Source organism: Ranitomeya variabilis, chromosome 5 (assembly GCF_051348905.1).
Source record: "Ranitomeya variabilis isolate aRanVar5 chromosome 5, aRanVar5.hap1, whole genome shotgun sequence".
Lineage (NCBI taxonomy): Eukaryota > Metazoa > Chordata > Amphibia > Anura > Dendrobatidae > Ranitomeya > Ranitomeya variabilis.
Window position 1 is genome coordinate 235,903,930 of NC_135236.1, and position 21,920 is coordinate 235,925,849.

The window sequence follows — 21,920 nt, forward strand, 5'->3', positions numbered from 1 at the left end:
GAGTTGGCAGATGCTTTAGTCCAGTTCTGGGAGGAGATCCCTCAGGAGAACATCCGCCGCCTCATCAGGAGCATGCCCAGGCAATGTAGGGAGGTCATACAGGCACATGGAGGCCACACACACACTACTGAGCATCATTTCCTTGTCTTGAGGCATTTCCACTGAAGTTGGATCAGCCTGTAACTTCATTTTCCACTTTGATTTTGAGCATCATTCCAACTTCAGACCTCCGTGGGATATTAGTTGTGATTTACATTGATATTTATTTCATTCAGTGATATCTAGGATGTGGGATTTTAGTGTTCCCTTTATTTTTTTGAGCAGTGTATGTACATACATACATACATACATACACTCACCGGCCACTTTATTAGGTACACCATGCTAGTAACGGGTTGGACCCCTTTTGCCTTCAGAACTGCCTCAATTCTTCGTGGCATAGATTCAACAAGGTGCTGGAAGCATTCCTCAGAGATTTTGGTCCATATTGACATGATGGCATCACACAGTTGCCGCAGATTTGTCGGCTGCACATCCCAAAGATGCTCCATACAAGGCAGGATGGATCCATGCTTTCATGTTGTTTACGACAAATTCTGACCCTACCATCCGAATGTCGCAGCAGAAATCGAGACTCATCAGACCAAGCAACGTTTTTCCAATCTTCTACTGTCCAATTTCGATGAGCTTGTGCAAATTGTAGCCTCAGTTTCCTGTTCTTAGCTGAAAGGAGTGGTACCCGGTGTGGTCTTCTGCTGCTGTAGCCCATCTGCCTCAAAGTTCGACGCACTGTGCGTTCAGAGATGCTCTTAGGCCTACCTTGGTTGTAACGGGTGGCGATTTGAGTCACTGTTGCCTTTCTATCAGCTCGAACCAGTCTGCCCATTCTCCTCTGACCTCTGGCATCAACAAGGCATTTCCGCCCACAGAACTGCCGCTCACTGGATTTTTTTTCTTTTTCGGACCATTCTCTGTAAACCCTAGAGATGGTTGTGCGTGAAAATCCCAGTAGATCAGCAGTTTCTGAAATACTCAGACCAGCCCTTCTGGCACCAACAACCATGCCACGTTCAAAGGCACTCAAATCACCTTTCTTCCCCATACTGATGCTCGGTTTGAACTGCAGGAGATTGTCTTGACCATGTCTACATGCCTAAATGCACTGAGTTGCCGCCATGTGATTGGCTGATTAGAAATTAAGTGTTAACAAGAAGTTGGACAGGTGTACCTAATAAAGTGGCCAGTGAGTGTATATACAGTATGTATATATATATATATATGTCATTGAGACACATATATATATATTCTGTATTTATATTTAATTCAGCGCGAGATATGTGAAAAGCTGGTAATTCAATTGCCGGCTTTTTCTTTCTTCTTCCCAAACCTGACATGATATGAGACATGGTTTACATACAGTAAACCATCTCATATCCCTTCTTTTTTTGAAAAAAAATCCAGTGAGCGGCAGTTCTGTGGGCGGAAATGCCTTGTTGATGCCAGAGGTCAGAGGAGAATGGGCAGACTGGTTCGAGCTGATAGAAAGGCAACAGTGACTCAAATCGCCACCCGTTACAACCAAGGTAGGCCTAAGAGCATCTCTGAACGCACAGTGCGTCGAACTTTGAGGCAGATGGGCTACAGCAGCAGAAGACCACACCGGGTACCACTCCTTTCAGCTAAGAACAGGAAACTGAGGCTACAATTTGTACAAGCTCATCGAAATTGGACAGTAGAAGATTGGAAAAACGTTGCTTGGTCTGATGAGTCTCGATTTCTGCTGCGACATTCGGATGGTAGGGTCAGAATTTGTCGTAAACAACATGAAAGCATGGATCCATCCTGCCTTGTATGGAGCATCTTTGGGATGTGCAGCCGACAAATCTGCGGCAACTGTGTGATGCCATCATGTCAATATGGACCAAAATCTCTGAGGAATGCTTCCAGCACCTTGTTGAATCTATGCCACGAAGAATTGAGGCAGTTCTGAAGGCAAAAGGGGTCCAACCCATTACTAGCATGGTGTACCTAATAAAGTGGCCGGTGAGTGTATGTTTTAACGAACATTCGAGCACATAAATCCATTAGATGTCGGTTTTGCAAGCCTGCGAGAAAATCTCGCAGTACGGATGCCATACGGATTACATACGGAGGATGCCATGCGCAAAATACGCTGACACACCCTGCCTACGGATGACATACGGATCACTATTTTTGGAACATTTCTGCGTATTACGGCAGTAAACTACGGACCGTATTTTCATACGCTGAGTGTGACGCCGGCCTTATACTCTTTTTCAGCACAATATATGGTGAAACTAATGGTGTCATTCAGAAGTACAACTCACCCTGCAAAACCCCACCCCACCCAAAAATAAAACAGCCCGCATATGGCTGCATTGACTTAAAAAAGGGCTCTTGGAATACAGGGAGGAATAAAAAACAAAGAGAAGCAAATCTTTTTTTAAAAAAAAATCTCACAACAGAAGGGGTTAAAAACACAACTACAGCCGTTCTCTTGTGTTGATGCAGCACATTTCCTACATGGGGTCAGAGCCGGACTCCTGCACTGCTGCCCGGTGCGTGTGTGGGAGGCGGGCACGGGCGGGCACACACCGGTCCCTGGGAGGATGCGGCGCTCAGTACCAGCTGAGAGTATTTACGGGGTTTAAACCGACAGCCAATCACAGCTCGTCTTCTATCCCAGCCTGCACGTCGCCGCATGTTCCCTGTCTCCCATGTGTCCCCGCCCCCTGTTCTCTGGCTCGCTCAGCCGCGCCACCTGCTGGGCGATTGTGTTCACGACCACCGCGCCGTGATAGGCAGGTGGCTGAGCCAATGCCCCGAAGCTCGCTGGTGTCATTCACCGGTTCTTCTCCTTCACCGCGTTGTAGCGCCCGGGAGGGAGGGAGGAGTCCAGGCCGGTGATGTCACACGTCTTGAAGACAAGGGGGCTGTCTCTGGGTTCTGCAGGGTGAAGTGAGACGGGCTCGGATGCTGTGTACGCGCCTGGGATTGGAGCCCGCTGCAGCAGCCAGATGCGATGCGCTGCACGGAGGATGGCGAGGACGCCTGATCCGGTAAGCCGTGTCCGCAGCAGCGGGGCAGGGATGCTGGGCATTGTAGTCTGCAGTGCCGAGCTGGGACACGATCGCCGGTCGCTCCGCAGTGTGTGATCACCTTGGGCTGCAGTGCCGGCGTGTGACCTCCAGTGCCCGGGATCTCCTCATGGATGGTGATCACATGTGCGCTGCAGCAGGCACCAGCCATCCTCCACATGTCACATCACAGGATCCTGTGTAAACAGCCCCGGTATTTGCCCTGTCAGCCCCATACGCGGTGCCAGGGTGCTGTCTGCACGTCCATTGTGGGTGTCACATGGGACTTGTGGTGCCATCAGGGTGCTATGTGGAATACCTGTATCTTTTGTGGTGTCACGTGATGCTAAATGAGGGTCACATTGTCGGCGTCACATGCCCTCGTCATGTCGGGTGTATGGTATACACTGAGAGACTATTTATACTGGTGGCATGTAGAAAAATGCCAGCCAGGTGGGGACCCTACCTGCCGGAGTGCCAGCCTGACCGGTTATGGCATAGAGGGTTGTCTGGGCCATTTCCATTTAGCCAGAATGCAATGAATGAACGGCAGGTGTTGGGCCACCTCGGATGTGGCCGATGTCCCCTACATCCATCAGATCCCCATGCAGTATGTCGGCTGGCATCTGTGTGTAGCCCGGGCACTGTCCATGGTACATCAGGCCTGGAGGGGGCACATGGATATTATGGACGACCGGTGTGGGTCAATAATGTACAATATTCTTCTAAATATAGATGTAAATTGCTCCATCTCATGAACGATCGTTTGGATCCATCTCTTCCATATGTTTCTGGAGATGTCGCCCAGGGTGCAGGTGTTCACTCAGGAGCAGACACTGACAAGAGGGGCCCCTATGTAAGAACAGTTCCGCATGCTTTGGGGGGATAGTGGCTCCTTCCCTCTTGGACGCCTGTGTTCATTGGATGTAGACATTTTGTGGTTGGGTGAGGTGGTGTTTAATTGTCAGATATGTTTCCGAAACTTGTCCCAGACCCTTCCCATGCAGGTGACTGAGGTGGCTTCAGCAGTAGGAGCATGGGTGGCTGCAGGCCCTAGCTGCCAGATATACACAATAGGGACATTTCTGCTGATGGCGTCCCTGCTGAAATCCAGCTGCCCAGTGCCAGCTGCGGGCCCGGCGCTAGGTGCCCGTACACATTAGATGGCTGGCCGCTCCGCTAAAGCCGCTGGCTAAAGCCGTTGGCCTGTGTTCAGACTTGTGGTACAGCTGCAAACTTGTTTTTTCCTTCATTAAGGAACCAAAAAATGTGGAAATCAAAGGGGCCTCGCGTTATATTTGCAAACTGTACAACAACGGCTCCAAAATGCAAAGTCCGAGCGCAGCGTCTAAGCTGCGTAATAACCGAGCGGAATCAGCAGCTCTGTCCTACAGCTTGTCACAGGTCTGCACCTCGGTGAGTCCCGGCTGCCGAGAGGCTCTGGCTTCCTTTTCCTCTAGGTGACTGGCTCGGTACAGAGCATGTGGTTCCCACCATTCTTTACACATTGCTGTAGGAATATACGGCACTCCATCCAGGAGAATGTGGGGTCCAGTCCATAAATATACTGGGAAACCAAAAGTTTCTAATGACAATCCAACAGAATATTTAACGTTTCGTCCTATCCGGCCCTTCGTCAGACACTGACTGCCGCAGCACAGGTGGGGGCGTAGCAGGACTGCGTCCATAGCCGCGGCAGTATAGCTCTGCATACGTTCTTGCTCCTTATTATCCCGACGGTTTTTCTTCTTTCCCGCATTTCTCTGCCCAGGTAGAAGAGTCAGACACCAGATATTTCGGTGTAGATCACCCACTCAGGCTTTAGGGACTTATTACTGCTACTTACCAGAGGAAAAACCCTGCATAAAGCCACGCGCCAGCTCTTAGGGAATACATCGGATGAATGCAATCGGATAAAAATAATCGGATTGCATTCAGACCAATGTTCTGCTATGATTGTGTGCTCACCTGTGCTTTTTTTTTTTCCCCAGCTTTGATCGGATTGAGATAAGACTGGAAAAAAAAATCGCACTGCACTTAGATGTCGCCTGAGTGCAGTGCGATTCCCGCCGGCAGCAGAGGAGATGGAGAAATTACTTTCTCCATCTTCTCCACACCTGTGCTGGGATTCTCTGATGCGAGCGGCTCGGAGCACAGAGCACTCGGATCACACTCGCAGCAGAGCAGGAGCCGAGGGTCATTAACACATTGCATCCAATGCCATATGCTGGTGTGCCCCGGCCTGAAAGAGCCTACAATGCTTGTCCATACCTGATCATAGGGACCATGTCAGAAAATATTACCAGTCTTGAACTACTGTCAAGTGAAGCTTTTCATGACTGCCACTGACCTCATGCCATCCAGTGCATCTACAGTGCGCACACCCTCCTATGTGTAGAAGGATTGCTGCTTCTGGAACCCGTCTACATGTGTGGTTCTCAAAGGGAGCGCGATCCATGCTGCTCAAACCACAGGCCGCATGAGTCCGAGCTTCAGAATTGCTGCCAGTTCTATTTTTCACTGAAGCTGGCTGGGAACTGTAGGGCGAGCTGAGATTAGTCTGGATCTACCCCTGGCCAGCTTTTCCCAGTGCCGCGATATGGGATTGACAGGTCTCTTGCATAGGAAACACCTGTCAGTCACCTGGAGGGGCAGTGGGGGCAGCACCGGACTAGTCTCCTCTCCCTGTTGTCCCCAGCAGAATCTTCTATCAATATTTTCTCTGAAACGCGTTCTGCAATCGGGCAACCGGGCTCTGATTTGTGGTTTGGGCATCATGGCTGGTTTATCTGGCTGGTATATACAGGTGCTTCTCACAAAATTAAAATGTCATCAAAAATGTATTTCAGTTCTTCAATACAAAAATGAAACTCATATATAGAGTCATTACAGAGAGATCTATTTCAAGTGTTTATTTCTGTTAATGTTGATGATTATGGCTTACAGCCAATGCAAATCCAAAAGTCATTATCTCAGTAAATTAGAATACTTTATAACACCAGCTTGAAAAATGATTTTAAAATCCGAAATGTTTTCCTACTGAAATGTATGTTCAGTAAATGCACTCAATACTTGGTCAGGGCTCCTTCTGCAGCAATGTGGCGTGGCATGGAGGTGATCAGCCTGTGGCAGTGCTGAGGTGTTATGGAAGCCCAGGTTGCTTTGATAGCAGCCTTCAGCTCGTCTGCATTGTTGGGTCTGGTGTCTCTCATTTTCTTCTTGACAATACCTCATAGATTCTCCATAGAGTTAAGGTCAGGAGAGTTAATTTGCTAATCAAAATGATCATATTTGACATGTGTCAATCAGTACATGGCCCAAGGGTCAGTTCCCATTGGGTGCACAAATTAGACAACCATCACTTTATAAATAATAGTTTGGAACAGTCTCACTCAACCAGCCAGAAGATGGGGACTGTCAAGTTCATATGGTGATGGTCAAGGTTCTGTAGTAAACAAAGGTACTGTTCCAAACTATTATTTATAAAGTGATGTTTGTCTAATTTGTGCACCCAATGGGAACTGACCCATGTACTGATTGACACATGTCAAATAGAATCATATTGATCCTGCCCAATTACCGTAATCAAAATGATCCTATCTGTTGGTCAGTGCTAACACTCTATTCTTTGGTTTTAGTGTGTGGCACTGCACTAGTTTGCACTTTAATGAATTTGGGCAATTTTTACATTTTAAGGTATACTTTACATTAAAACTTAAGTTTTATTACCACTTCTGCTATTACTCCACTGATTCAAAGTGGTGTATATATACCCGTTGCTTATTGCTTTAGTTAAGTTGCTATCCATTTTGTTTGGTCAGACAAACAGTTGTGCAGAATACATTTTTTTTTTTTTTTTTTTAATCCACCTAAAAATGGATTGCATCTGAAAGGAGGCGAATGGAAGCATGTCTATACTGTATTGGTCGTAAAATATATATTACATTGGGTACAGTACAGGATGTGCTGTAAATGTTGCATTTTCTTGCTTTCAGCGGACACGTCAAAACTTGCATACGGACGCATGTCCCTGGGTACACAATGTTAAAGATAGGTACGCAGGACGCATGCGGAGCTTAAGGAAAGAAGTCTGCAGCACCACACTGCAGACTCAAACGCTAATTTGAACCCGGCCTAACTGGTCTTTTACTTTTTTTGGGTGGGGTGTGTCTTAGTAAAAAGTAAGCAACGCTTGTTACTCTGATTATTATTGTTTTTTACTATTTCTAAGCGTTGGCTGAGCATGCCTTAGTATAGAATGACTTCCTTTCCTTAGGTCTCCCTAGTATTCCTGTTCTCTCTTGATCTCCTGTATTTCAGTGGTTAGAATCGGTTGAGCCCTGCAGAATTTACTAGTCTTTACCGATCCTATTTGATAATCTGCATTAAATGTTCTGGTTTCTTTTGGAGCCAGTCATGGGGCATATGCCGAATAGTTTAACGGATCTCTTAAAATGTAATGCTTTCCAATATTATTCATCGGTTCATTTTGCAGCATGAGGTTATGGTATAGTGCCTGCTAATCAAAAAGCCTATCGCATGATAAAGAGCAGCTTCTGAACAAGCAGGGGGTGCTGACAAACCTGAGCTCAGGAGCCTGCAGTGTTGTTAAGGTCGATCTTTATTAGAAAGTTGTAATATATTGCTAATTACATGTGAAGAATGTATTTACATACGGTGGAAGCTATATAACACACTCTTATGAAGTTAACGAGCTGGGCAAACCTTGTACCTGCCTGCAGGGTTTTAGTATTTTTAAAGGGAACCTGTTATTAAAATGCAGGCCCCATGTTATAGAGCAAAGAGCGGAGCAGACTGATAAATTGTTTTGTGAGAAATTACTCCGTATAGCCTGTGCTCTAATAGTTTCTGTGATTTTGGGTCCAGTGGGGGGTCTTATCAGTGACTGACAGCTTTCTTTTGTATAAGTGTTCACACAGATTAGCTGTCAGTCACTGATGGGACCGCCCACTGGACTGAAAATCCCAGAAAGAGCAGGGGATTAAATGATGGAATCGCCAATTATACTGAACCTTTTCTCGTAAAACTGCTCAGCGCCCCCTACTCTATAACATGGTAGATTTTACGGCATTTTCATGATTCCAGGTTCCATTTAACCCTATTATTTCCAGAGCTTGGAGGGATTGTTATGAATGTGCCACCTTTTGTGGTTATTCAGGCTGCAGACACATTTTAGTGAAGACTGATTTTCTGCTCTTTTGAGTTGTTCTTCCATGATTTATATGGCCGGGATTGGACCATGAAAAGGCCGGCAGTCTGCTGCTATTTTGGCACTGGAGCTACTAGATGCTGAGTAAGCAGTGATTCACGACCGTCTGTCTCGGGATTAATGGCGTTTACGATAAATGTGATATTAAGAATTTGCAGAGAAAATAGGAGTATGATGGGTTTTCTTTTGGCATCTGCCGGTTCATAGTTCCTTGTTGGCTTGCTTGGTATATCTGCATTTGGAACTCGCATGGATTGCAAGAGTTAAGCGATGCAAAATCTACATTCTTAGATCTTACATTTTAGTATGCTAGATAAGCAAACCTTCAATCAACTAATAAGAGGGAAGGCTAAACATCACATAGCAGTAATGGTAGGCTACCCTGATCCGAGAATTGGCTGGTGCAGCAGTTGTGACCAGAAAGGATCATACTGCAAGTTTGTAACTAGAAACTGTTCACCTCCGCAGTCTCCTGACTACAGAACCTCAGTGAGTGCACGCTGAAATCTTGGGTTTCACTGCTCGCAGAGTTTGGCATCCTGCCTGGCTGCTCACCCAAGTCTTCCTTCTAGTTCATAAATCTCAGCTGTATTTATAGCAAGGGTCTGTCACTTAAAGGGTTTATCCAGGACTCAGTTTTTAAGCCCATAGTATAAAAAAACAAACAAACAAAAAAAACAACCGGTATTTGCTAACTACCTGACTGTTCTGCCCAGTGCGGGGTCAGAGTGCTCAACATCAACAGAGCAGCTCTTCATCTTTCTTGCTGCTCTATTGACGGGGCGTGATTGCCAACGTCATGCTTATTGGCAGTCATCTCCCCATAGTTAGGAAGCAGGAAGCCGACGGTCAATCAGCACGACATCAGCAGTCAACAGAAGAGAGCAGAAGAGAGGCCACTGCTCTGCTGACGTGACGTAACCGGATGCCACTGAATTGCTGGTGGGAGCAGTCACTTGCCGCTCTCTGCCGCCAGAGTTTGACTTTGGGCACAACAGGAAGTAGCCAGCAACTAACTGCCTGTTTTTAGTTTTTTAGGCAAATCGTATGTACAGTATGCGATGTGCCGAAGCCAGTGCGGTGGTGGCAGTCAATTGCCACTCAGAGGATCTAGGCATTAGTCACGGGAGAATATTGGAGAACACTTACAACAACTGCCACAACATAGATATGTAAAATAATGTTAGCCCCCCCGCGTAAACCTGAAAGAAATATAGCGGGGGTCTCATGGCCTCATGGACCCTGTCATTTAATATGACTTTCTGTCAGAAGAAAGGTCAAATAAAGGTCAGGTCAGTCATCTCTGAAAGTGTGACACTGGTTTTATCCAGTTTTTTCTGGTATGTTTGGCAGCTATTGAAACGGTTTTCTATTGGCTGTTAGCAGCTTTGCCGCTCTTTTTTTGAATATATACACACCTGTTTTGTGGTATCTGGTCATTCTGTCAGCGGAAGAAGATAAAGAAGACACATACCCCAGGATGGAGAATCTCCTGCAACAGCTCCTGACTAGAGCCGACGGCGAGGATGGAGCGGACTGGCTGAGGCAGTGCCTGGCTATGAAACCTATCTTAGCGCCTGCCGATGCTGTCCCTCATCCTCCAGAAGATACCCTTCGGTCGCCGTGTCAAGCCTCTCTGGTCCTGCCGACACCCACCGCTTCAGGGAGGCGCAGGAGGCAAAGGACCCCATACTCTCCTTCGGCGTCGCCGCCTGCTTCCAGCCGCAGTGTCCAAGAAGGAAGAAGGAAGTTGCGGCGCCGCCCTCCTCAGAATTCTCGCAGCCCAGCGCGAGACTTCCACCACGAGCGTCATGACAGAGCGCCGACCGCCTCATCTGAAGCGGCCGGGATGTCTTCAACACACAGCAGCCGTAAAAGCGCTGCGGTGTCATTGGATTCTACAACAGCGGTGGCTTCTGCTGCTGCGGTCCAGACCACCGGTTCGGGAGGATCCCCTGTCATCACACTCAGAAGAGGATGAAGAAACGCCGCTTACAGCAGCTTCCCATATGAGCTTGCCCAACATGGAGGGCTCGAGCTCCAGCTGCTGTATGGAGCAGAGAAACGACCAGCATTCATCAAGGGGTGAGACTTTCAATGTTTCTTTGTCTGTCCCACACTCACATTAAAAAGACATCATAAAGAAAGTGTTAGCTGAAACTTTAAAAGAAGCTATTCCCCCCCCCCCCTTGCTGTCACATCAGCTGTACACAGTGCTGCAATCTCTGACATTTCATCAGCTAACACCGCCCCTGTTAACTCTTTTAAAGAAGCTCTGACATGTGAGCTGTCTCCCTTAGGATTCCATTTAAGCCCTTCTGTTAAAGAGCTTATTTGGAATAATCATTTTATCCATCTTTAAATCTTTCAATAACTGGGTGCAAGCTTTTTCTGTTTTTGCTGCAGTTTTGGGTGAAAAATCTCCCCATTTCTGCAGCAAGATATTTCAGCACTTGGACATAATCCTGGAAGCTGGAATTATGATGAAGCTTTCAGGCACAAATTATCCGTTCACCCCTTCTAGTTCAAGTAAATGCGGTGTTTGTTTCGCTTTCAACGATTCCTTTTGTAAGTGGAACAACTGTAGATTCCGCCATGAATGCTCGTTCTGTGGTAACTCACACCCTATGTCTAAATGTTTTAAGTAACAAGCAGCTCAACAGTCCTCACGTAATTCAAAAAGCACAGATGCCAGTGATTCTGGCAAACATGTCAGTATGGCTAAGCAAATATCCCAACCAGGAGACCAGTGAGCTGCTTTTTAATGGTTTTTCTGAATGATTATTTATCCCACAATTTAAAGGGGCGGGTTGTTTTGTTGTTCCTAATTTACCCTCTTTAAAGGCTCACCCTGAGGTAGCTAGGGATAAAATTATTAATGAAATTCAATTAAGCAGAGTTTCAGGCTCTTTTTTAACCCCGCTGTTTGTTAATTTCCATATATCACCATTGGGTATTATGCCAAAAAAAAAAAAATAGATGAGGGCTCTTTCCGGCTAATTCACCACTTATCCTCAAGAAATTTGGTTTTAATGCTTTAATGTCCAAGTCAGATATTAAGTCTGCTTTTAGACTTCTTCCTGTTCACCCGTGTGGATTTAATTCTTTAGATTTTTATTTTGATGACTGCTTTTTTTTTTTTTTTTTTTTTTTTTGATAAGTGCCTGCCAATGGGCTTTTCTTTGTCATGTTCGTATTTTGAAAGTTTTTCTTAATTTCTTCATTGGGTTTTACAAACTAATTGTAAGGATGCAGGTATCCTCCATTATTTAGACGATTTTTTGTTTATCGGTCCTTATGGTTCCTCAATATGCGAAGATACCCTCAATAAATTTATCCAAATGTGTGAGCACTTTGGTGTTCCTATTGCTCAAAAAACAAACAAACAAAAAAAAACAGTTAGTCTGCCTAGATCCCTCGAGTTTCTGGGAATCACTCTTGATTATCAAAAAATGGAATCTGACTTCCTGATGAGAAAATTTTTAAACTGCGCATTGCGTTATCAAATTTTTTAGCCAAGAGCAAGGTCACTCTTAAGGAAATTCAATCATTGTTAGGTCTATTGAATTTTGCGGTTCGCGTCATTCCTATAGGTCGGGCTTTTGGCAGAAGTTTATAGGATGCCACTAAAGGTGTATCTTCACCTCATTCGCATGTTAGTATCCATTCTGACCTAAAGGAAGATGCTAGAATTTGGCTCTCCTTTTTGTCAGAGCATAATGGCAGATCTTTTGTCTCTGGCGATTCTTTTCCCTTTCTTTTCACAGCGGATAGCCAGTGTGGCTTCAGTATTTTATTTGACTCTCATTGGATGTCCATCCAGTGGCCAATAAGTTGGGTGTCTAAGAAACTATCTTCAAACGTAATGTGTTGGAACTTTTATTTTCTATTTTTGCAGGAATATTTATTTGGGGATCACTAATGCAGAATTCCAGGATTTTACTCCTTTCCACTAACCAGGCAGTAGTTTTATTTTTTTTATTTTTTATTTTTTTTTCTATCAACACGTTATCTTCTAAAAATACTTTTGCTGACAGAATTTTGAGACAATTGGTCTTACAATGCCTGAAAGCAAAGTTGGGAAAGAGCAAATTTCTTTTCATAACTGACTCTTTACAAAATCGTCAGTGGTCGAATTTTTTCCTGCAGGTTCCCAACGTGGATTCGGAAGGACCCTCTTACCCCTTTCAATTTGGGACATGGTTGCACTCTGATACAGTATTTTATCAAAAAATCGTTATCTAATAGATCATGGGCTGACTATTCGGCTGCATGGCTGAAATGGAACAATTTTTGCAACCTACATTATTTTGACCCAACAGTTTCTAATCCGGTAGCAGCACTAAAGTTTGCTGAATCGATAGTAGAAAACGGTTTGTCTTACTCGGCAATAGCGAAATGCCTAGCAGGAGTTTCATTTTTCCTTTAAACTTTCTGGCAGTATTGCTTTAACTAATCTTTTCCCAGTAAGCAGTTTTTAAAAGGCTTTAGGAAAACCAATTTTATACCTGACTCGAGACCACCTATTTCCCTGTCTTTATTGAAAGAATTGTGCTCCTGTCTCATCCACGTTTATGTAAGTTTTGAGGAAGCCTTATTATTTAGCTCTATTTTTTCTCTGTCCTTTTTTGGAGCACTTCGCGTTGGTGAGGTGGTTTCTGTTAAGAAATCGGAGCCTTCGGGACTCATGATTTTGGATGTCCAGATTCATGAGTCGTTTTTTAATTTTATTTATAATAAAATTAAAGACAGATCAATTAGGCAGGGGATCTAGGTTGAACATTAAAGCAATCCATGTCTCAATCATTTGCCCTCTTGATAACATGGCAAATTGGATTAAGGTCAGACCTATGGGACAGGGCCCATTATTCATTCATAGTGATTTTTCTCCGGTTACGGTCTTTCAATTTAATTTTGTCCTAAAGAAATGTTTAAGCTTTTTGGGTAAAAAACACCTTAAAATCACATCTCATTCGTTTAGAATCGGAGCAGCTACGGAGGCCTCTAGGGCCGGGCTTTCTGATTCAGGGATAAAGGAATTGGGAAGATGGAACTCCAAAAGGTTCAAATTATATGTACGACATGATCTTTATGACTATTAATTATTGTTTTTCTTTCAGGTCCGCTAGTCATTTGGATAGTCGGACACTCTTTTATCTTCTGGGCCAGGAAGAGGGCCAGCCAACGATCTTATACTAAATATTTATCCTTTAATCCTTCTGATATTCAGGTCTGGTGGCATGGAGTTCGCGGCTTGAAATGGCATTGCCTGGTTGCTGAAGTGAAGAAATGGCTAATTAAATTTCCTTCCCCTGATTTAATTATATTTCATGTAGCTGGGAATGATCTTGGAAAAATCAGGACTCTTGACTTATTATCGGCCATGCGATCCGATTTTATTTATCTTAAACAAATTCTGCCTGATTCAAACTTTGTTTTTTCAAGATTATTCCCAGACTTTTGTGGCACAACAATTAATTTTCTTTTTTAGATAAAATCCGGAGAAGGGTCAATAAATCCATGGAAAAATTTTTTCTTTTAATTTCAGGGTTTTCATTCCGGCATTTGGATTTGGAGGGTTTTTTACTGGGCCTTTATAGGCCTGATTTGGTTCATTTATCTGATATTGGCCTTGATATTTTTAATTTGGACTTACAAACTATCATTGAAAAATGGCTGTGTGGTTTGGGGGGGGCCATGTCTCGCTGAGTCATGGCCTTGTGGGAAAATCACCCATGTCTGGGTGGATTGGTTTATTGGAAAAGTTTGGTACTTTGGTTTTATAATTTATGGAGTTTATTTATTGGTGATTAATTAATTTATGTAACCCTAAATAAACTACACGGCCATTTTTATCCACAATTAAAGCGTTTTGTGTTTTTATTGTATGAATGGGTTCTATGAGGCCATGTTAGCCCCCCCGCGTAAACCTGAAAGAAATATAGCGGGGGTCTCATGGCCTCATGGACCCTGTCATTTAATATGACTTTCTGTCAGAAGAAAGGTCAAATAAAGGTCAGGTCAGTCATCTCTGAAAGTGTGACACTGGTTTTATCCAGTTTTTTCTGGTATGTTTGGCAGCTATTGAAACGGTTTTCTATTGGCTGTTAGCAGCTTTGCCGCTCTTTTTTTGAATATATACACACCTGTTTTGTGGTATCTGGTCATTCTGTCAGCGGAAGAAGATAAAGAAGACCCCACCCTCCCTCCCCTGAATTCTTGTAAATTTACTGTCGTGTAGTTTAATTGTGGGAAAATCACCCATGTCTGGGTGGATTGGTTTATTGGAAAAGTTTGGTACTTTGGTTTTATAATTTATGGAGTTTATTTATTGGTGATTAATTAATTTATGTAACCCTAAATAAACTACACGGCCATTTTTATCCACAATTAAAGCGTTTTGTGTTTTTATTGTATGAATGGGTTCTATGAGGCCATGATGCAAACATGCATCAAACTTCTAACATTTGAGAACGCTTTTTTGTCCCATGAGTGACTGCTTACAGGAGCGCGGTAATGTCATTTATCAGAAATCTGCCCTAAGTGTATGACTTAGGAAAATGTTTCCCACATCTATAAATTGTTAAATTGCTTAAAGAGAACCTGTCTAGGGATGAGCAGACCCATGGAAATTCGGGTTCTAGTACCCAACCTGAACTTTATTCCGAACTTGAACCCTATTGAAAGCGTGGGATCTCGAACTAGTGAGATAGAAAATATGGCTCTCTCCGGACCCCCAGTACTCCAAACATTGCAATGGAGTTCTGGGAGAAGTCTGTGTTCAGTGTTTAGCATGCCCAGGATACTTGGATAACACCCGAGCATGCTCCGATAGCAACATGTTATCCAACCACATTCGCTTATCACTAATTATGATGTAAAGGGAACTTCATGGAATTTGAGGAATTCTAATACAATGAGCCAATATCTTCTACTGTTGGAATCTAAAGACTTGTCTGAATGAAGCCTATGGTGGGGGTGTCCGCTATTCAGGTGTCCATATTTGAGCAGGTGGGTTGTAAGTATGACCTATTTGCAATACAAGGGTTCCCCACTTACCTGTCTTGGCTGATGATTTACACAATTAGGGCCGTATTCAGACAGCTGTTCTGCACTCACTGTTCAGCATCTATCATTTAATTTCTCAAATCATGGACTCACTGTTCAAGTGTAACAAACCGAGACCATAGGGCTCCCTGGCAATCGGTGTTCCGTTCACTTTAGCCATAATTAGTTTGGATGAAGCCTAAGTGGTGGTAGACAGTGGAAGCCTAAAGCTTTTTATTGTCACGATAGGACTTGTGGCATCACAATATGAGTCACAGGCTGTAAATGTATAACATAGTTAGCCATTCGTGGTTTTTGGCATTGGAGCACATTGCTTTGCTAAATTGAGACTCTCCAAGACCACATTCTGGTTTCCCACAATCGTGTATCTGTTTGAGTATGTACCGTAAGTTTCCTCACCTAAACAAGAGCCTGATAAATATCTATGCCAATCCATACATTATGGTCCATGCTCAAAACATGATACACACAGATTTGTGAAATCGGCATTATTCGTATGTTGCTTGTATATTCGCATGTACCTGAGCTGTTGCAGACATTTATTTGTTGGAAAATGGGTTTCTTGCATGTGAGTTTGTTTCTGTAGCTATTTCATGTTTTGTTTTTTTTTCAGGCCACATTGAGATGAAGGGAAAGGTTGCAGTGATTTCTGCACTTAAACTGCCACATGTGAATATTTCATATATAATACATGTATGGATATTTATACACCCTCACTAATCACTACTGACCGTACTCGTCCGTAAGCACAATAGAAACTCTGCAGACACAGATTCAAATAGGCATCTCCAAGATCAAGGTACGGCAGTGCAGAGATCTGAGAGACTGGTTATAGGGAAAGGGTGGAAGTGGAAGATGATGTCTGACAGGAAGTACGCTAACTTGGATCACAAATTTAAGGCAGTAGAAGTCTGGAACACAAACACCCTAATTCGTAAAAAAACAATATCTTAGGCCCTCTTAGACTACATTTAAACTTGCTGTGTTTTTGCGGCCCATTTTTGCAGCCCCAATACATTTCTATGAGGCTGCAAAAATTAGTCGGAGCGTCGTATGACCACGAGGGCTGTATTTATGGCCGTGAAAAAATATCAAGCCAGATATTTTTCACGGCTTACGGACATGGCCCCCATTGAAAATCAATTGGGGAAGCTTGTTTTTGCGTTGCACCATGAAGACCATATTTGTGGAACGCCATTTTCCAGGTCACCACCTGACAGCACACTGGAGGACGTCCTTCTTATCCATCATGGGACAGGAAACACGAGAGGTTAAAAGGACCCTCCCCCTACCACCCTTCAGTGTTTTTCCTGTCCTATTATGGATAGGAACGGACGAGAGGATCTACTGTTCTGTGCGGGAGGTGTGGATCGGGGGGGCTTTGCCTCACCCTTCCCTCCATGAGGCACCCGCTGGCCGACACCCGGCCGAGGGTCCCTCTGCCTACCAGTGTAGCGCTGCTCCTGGTATGAGGATCGCTTCTCCCTGCCGGGTGCTCTCGATCCTTCCGTCGCGCCCCCTGGTGCCAATCCACGCTGCACCATGCTCACTTTCCGGCCGCACGTCACTTCCGGTTTGCGGCTGAGGGGGGCGGGCGGCATCTCTGCAGCAGCAAGAGGAGCGGTTAGAGAGTGTTGAAGCGCTGCACATAAGAAGAGAGGAACAGAATAAAAAGGTATGTGCGGGGGCATTAAGCGATCTCCAGAGGATCATGGAGGATGCAGCCAGAGCAGAGGGGCAGGAGTCCATGGCGCTAGTAAGTAGGGCAGGAGCTCTGTACTATGGATCCCCACAAAAAAAAAAAAAAAAAAGGGCACTATACTAGCGTTTGCTATATATTACTTATAGGCGGCCTCCTTGCCTGACAAGTCATTAAAGAAGCCCAGCAAGAATAAAAAGTGTCCTATCTGCAGCTAAGCTGAAGGATACCTGGCAGAAACCCCTGTGTGAAACATGCACCTGCAGGATCATAGGAGAAGAGCAGGCTTCTCTTATGACAAATATGAGAGCCATGATAAGGGAGGAGGTTCAGTCTTCCGTATCAGGTCTGGTACTCCCTCAAGCCTCCCTGCCAGAGAGATCTAGGAAAAGGCCGAGGATCGATTACTCATCAGGAGACTTGTCTTCTTCCGTGTCAGATGTAGAGGAGGAAGAAGAGAGTAGAGATCCTCCAGAGAAAGGGAGAAGATATTTATTCTCCGCTGCAGACACGGGAGAACTGTTGGAGGCTGTACGTCATACTGTGCAAATTGAGGAGCCTCAGCCATCTTGTTCAGTTCAGGATGAGATGTTCGGTGGCTTACGCTCACAGACCTCTAAGGTCTTTCCGGTAAATTCCCATATCCGATCCATGATTCTGGAGGAATGGGAGGAAGCGGAGAAAATACTAACTATCCCAAAAGATTTCAGACTCCGTTTTCCGTTTGATCCAGACGAAGTTAAAGAATGGGTCAACATTCCTAAAATAGACATACCATTGGCTAAAGTGTCCAAAAGGACTGCAATTCCTTTTGAGGACTCTTCCAACCTAAAAGAGCCCATGGATAGAAAGGCAGACGGCCTTTTAAAAAGGGCCTGGGAGAGTTCATCGGCAGTTATTGGAGCAAATATAGCAGTGACATCGGTGGCTCGCTCCATGGACCTGTGGTTAGATGATCTTCAGGATCAGTTAACAGCCAAAACTCCTAGGGAAACTATTCTGATATCCCTGCCTCTGTTAAAACTGGCAACCACCTTTTTGGCAGACGCGTCCGCGGAGTCTGTTAGGTTCGCGGCTAGGGGTCAATCCCTATCTAATGCAGCCCGAAGAGCTATCTGGCTCAAAAGCTGGTCGGGTGATATGCATTCTAAGAACAAGTTGTGTTCGATACCCTTTTCGGGGGGCAGGGTCTTCGGACCGGTCCTCGACGATATCTTAGAGAAAGCCTCAGATGTAAAGAAGGGGTTCCCGGAAGAAAAGCCTAAAAAGTTCCAGCCCTTTCGGAGACCCCGCTTTAATCAAAAACCAGATTACAGGGGTAAAGGGAAACAGGGTAGATGGAGTTACCAGAAAGGAGGAGATAGCAGACCTAAAACCAAAGATTCGAGCTACTCGGATTCGGGTTCTAGCTACCGTAGGAAATGACGCCATCAGAGTAGGGGGTTGTCTGGCCAGATTCCTAGAAGGATGGAGGGAAATAACAACGAGCCCTTGGGCTCTACAGGTTGTGTCCCAGGGATACAAAATAGAGTTTACATCTCTTCCTCCCGAAAGGTTCCTGATTTCCACCTCCCATCTAAAATCATCATCGCCCATGTGGTCAGATATACAGGACCTCCTAAAAATGGCGGCAATTGTTCCGGTACCCCCTCTGGAAGAGTACAGAGGTCATTACTCACATCTCTTCTCGATAATAAAACCATCGGGAGAATCGAGAACAATAATAAATCTAAAACACCTAAACAATTGGGTATTATACAAAAGATTCAAGATGGAGTCAATCCGGTCAACCATCCCTCTGTTAGGAAGGGGTATGGTGATGTGCACTCTAGATCTAAAGAGTGCATATCACCATGTACCCATTCACCTAAATCACCAGAAGTTTCTGCGGTTCGCGGTAAATATGGAAGGAAAGATCTACCATTTTCAGTTTCGCTGTCTCCCCTTCGGCCTGGCATCTGCTCCCAGAGTTTTTGCAAAACTTATGGTAGAGGTGGTCGCCTATCTGAGAAATCAGGATATAATGGTAATTCCTTATTTAGATGACTTTTTAGTTGCGGCAGACTCAGTAGGCCAGCTCAAGATCAACTGTCATTCCCTCATTTCCACACTAGAGAGTCTGGGATGGATTATAAATTGGGAGAAATCAGATCTAATACCAAAATCCAGAATAAAATTCCTAGGAGTCATGCTCGATTCAGAGACAAGAATGTCCTACCTACCAGAAGACAAGCTAGAGGGCATAATAGAAAAGGTCCATCACTTTTCCCAGAGCCGAAATACGATCAGAGACGGGATGAAGGTCTTGGGATTAATGACGGCCTGCATCCCTTACGTGAGCTGGAGCCAGTTTCATTCTCGGAAGCTTCAGCAGGGAGTTCTGAGGAGCTGGAACAGAAATCATAACTCACTAAATCGGAGGCTGAAACTCTCTCTTCAGATCAAAAAATCCCTGGTGTGGTGGACTCTCTCCAGGAACCTCCGGCTGGGGGTACCATGGCTTCAAACCACGAATGTATCGGTCACGACAGATGCAAGTCAGCAAGGTTGGGGAGGTCATGTTCAAGGAAGATATTTCCAAGGTCGTTGGGAAAGAAAGGACAGCGAGAAATCATCAAACCACAGAGAACTGCATGCAGTTTGGAAGGTCTTAACGGCGCAACATCTACTGAGAAACAAACATGTAAAAGTCTTTTCAGACAATACGACAACTGTAGCCTTGCTTCAGCATCAAGGGGGCCCAAGACATATGGCATTGCAAGATCTGGCGGAACAGATCTTCAGATGGGCAGAGAAGTCGATACTGTCAATCTCGGCGGTTCATCTAGAGGGGTCCAAGAACCAGTTGGCGGATTTCCTCAGCAGGAAAAGTGTATCCCCTACAGAGTGGGAACTGAACAACGAGTTCAAAAATCTTTGTCATCGTTGGGGGGAAGCCGACGGTGGATCTATTTGCTGCAAAGCAAAATGCAAAGGTAAAGACCTTTTACTCCCTAAACCCCTGGGAAAGCCTAGCTGCGATCGATGCCTTCTCACAACCCTGGAACAACGGTCTTCTGTATGCGTTTCCTCCTCTGGCAATGATTCCAAGAACACTCAGGAAGATCTGCGAGGACGGGGCCAAGGTCATTCTCATAGCTCCTCACTGGCCGAAACGAAGTTGGTTTCCGTTGTTAAGAAGGCTATCAGTAGAAGAACCCCCTCCTGTTACCAGAAAGAGAGGATCTTCTTCAACAGGGTCCAGTTCTACATCAGAATCCAGGAGCTCTTCAATTGGCGGCCTGGATCCTGAACGGAAGTTCTTGAGGGCAAAAGGTCTTTCAGATGCCGTCATTTCTACCCTTCAAGCCAGCAGAAAACCTGTGACATCAGCCATCTACACAAAAATATGGAAACAATTTTGTGGGGAGATGACAGTTGATACTGACCATCCGAATATCCCAAAGATTCTTGACTTTTTGCAGTCAGGATTTCAAAAACGTCTTAGTCCAAGTACATTAAGAGTCCAAATAGCGACCCTGAGTGTATTTTTCGATTTTTTTTCTCTTTCTACCCACCCCTGGATTAGTCGATTTTCTAGAGCAGTCCAGAGGCTAAAACCATTAATTAGAAGATCAGTCCCACCGTGGGATCTTAATCTGGTCCTGAATGTTCTATGTGAACAATCCTGGGACATATCAGGGGACATAGAGATTAAGAAGCTCTCCCTTAAAACCGCGTTTTTAGTTGCAATCACGTCGGCAAAAAGATTGGGGGAACTACAGGCTCTATCAGTACAGAACCCGTATTTACAAATCTTTGAGGATAAATTAGTACTGAAACTCGATCCGGCTTTTCTCCCTAAAGTCGTCTCAGATTATATGAATCAGGAGATTGTTTTACCGTCATTTTGCCAGTTCCCTAAAAACCAAAAAGAAACATTTTACCATAATCTAGACGTGAGAGAGACGGTACTCAAGCACCTTGATTTATCTAGACCCTGGAGACAAGATAATAACTTGTTCGTTCAGTTCAAGGGTTTTTTTAACACAGTCCATGGATCCATAGAGTTTCGTGGATCTATTCACACATTCGCACAAATGACGAATCTGAGTTGAGATCTATGAGACTTGGAGCAAGTAATATTCTAATCCGATTTTGAGTTTAAGGGTATGTGCACACGTCAGGATTTCTTGCAGAAATTTCCTGAAGAAAACCGGAAATTTTCTGCAAGAAATCCGCATTTTTTTTTTTTTTTTTTTGCGTTTTTTTTTAGCATTTTGCAAGCGAAATTAGCTTGCAGAATGCTAAAGTTTTCCAAGCGATCTGTAGCATCGCTTGGAAAACTGACAGGTTGTTCACACTTGTCAAACATAGTGTTTGACAAGTGTGACCAACTTTTTACTATAGATGCTGCCTATGCAGCATCAATAGTAAAAGATAGAATGTTTAAAAGTAATAAAAAAAATGGTTATACTCACCTGCAGACAGCCGATCTCCTCAGCGGCGTCCGTTCCTATAGATGATGTGTGTGTGCAGGACCTTCGATGATGTCGCGGTCACGTGAGCGGTCACCTGACCGGTCTCGCGACCAATCACAAGACCGCGACGTCATCGCAGGTCCTTCACCACACACCAGCTATAGGAACCGAAGCGGCAGCATGCACCTGAGAGGCGGGAAGACTGCGGGGGCCATCGAAGGTGAGTATATCACTATTTTTTATTTTAATTCTTTTTTTTTTTTTACCAATTATATGGTGCCCAGTCCGTGGAGGAGAGTCTCCTCTCCTCCACCCTGGGTACCAACCACACATAATCTGCTTACTTCCCGCATGGTGTGCACAGC

At 44.6% G+C, this 21,920-nt stretch overlaps 1 protein-coding gene across 5 annotated transcripts in view; it reads left to right on the forward strand.

Moving 5' to 3' along the window:
- The first annotated feature begins 2,686 nt into the window (after positions 1–2,686).
- OTUD7A (OTU deubiquitinase 7A) overlaps positions 2,687–21,920 on the forward strand; it is a 314,106-nt gene continuing 294,872 nt past the window's right edge. For 2 of the 5 annotated variants that reach the window (XM_077263911.1, XM_077263915.1), the window contains exon 1: positions 2,687–3,080. The gene's annotated coding sequence lies outside the window, so the exon portion shown is untranslated. Of the gene's footprint in view, positions 3,100–21,920 lie in introns of all 5 variants that reach the window. The other 3 variants (XM_077263913.1, XM_077263912.1, XM_077263914.1) reach the window with 3 other exon arrangements.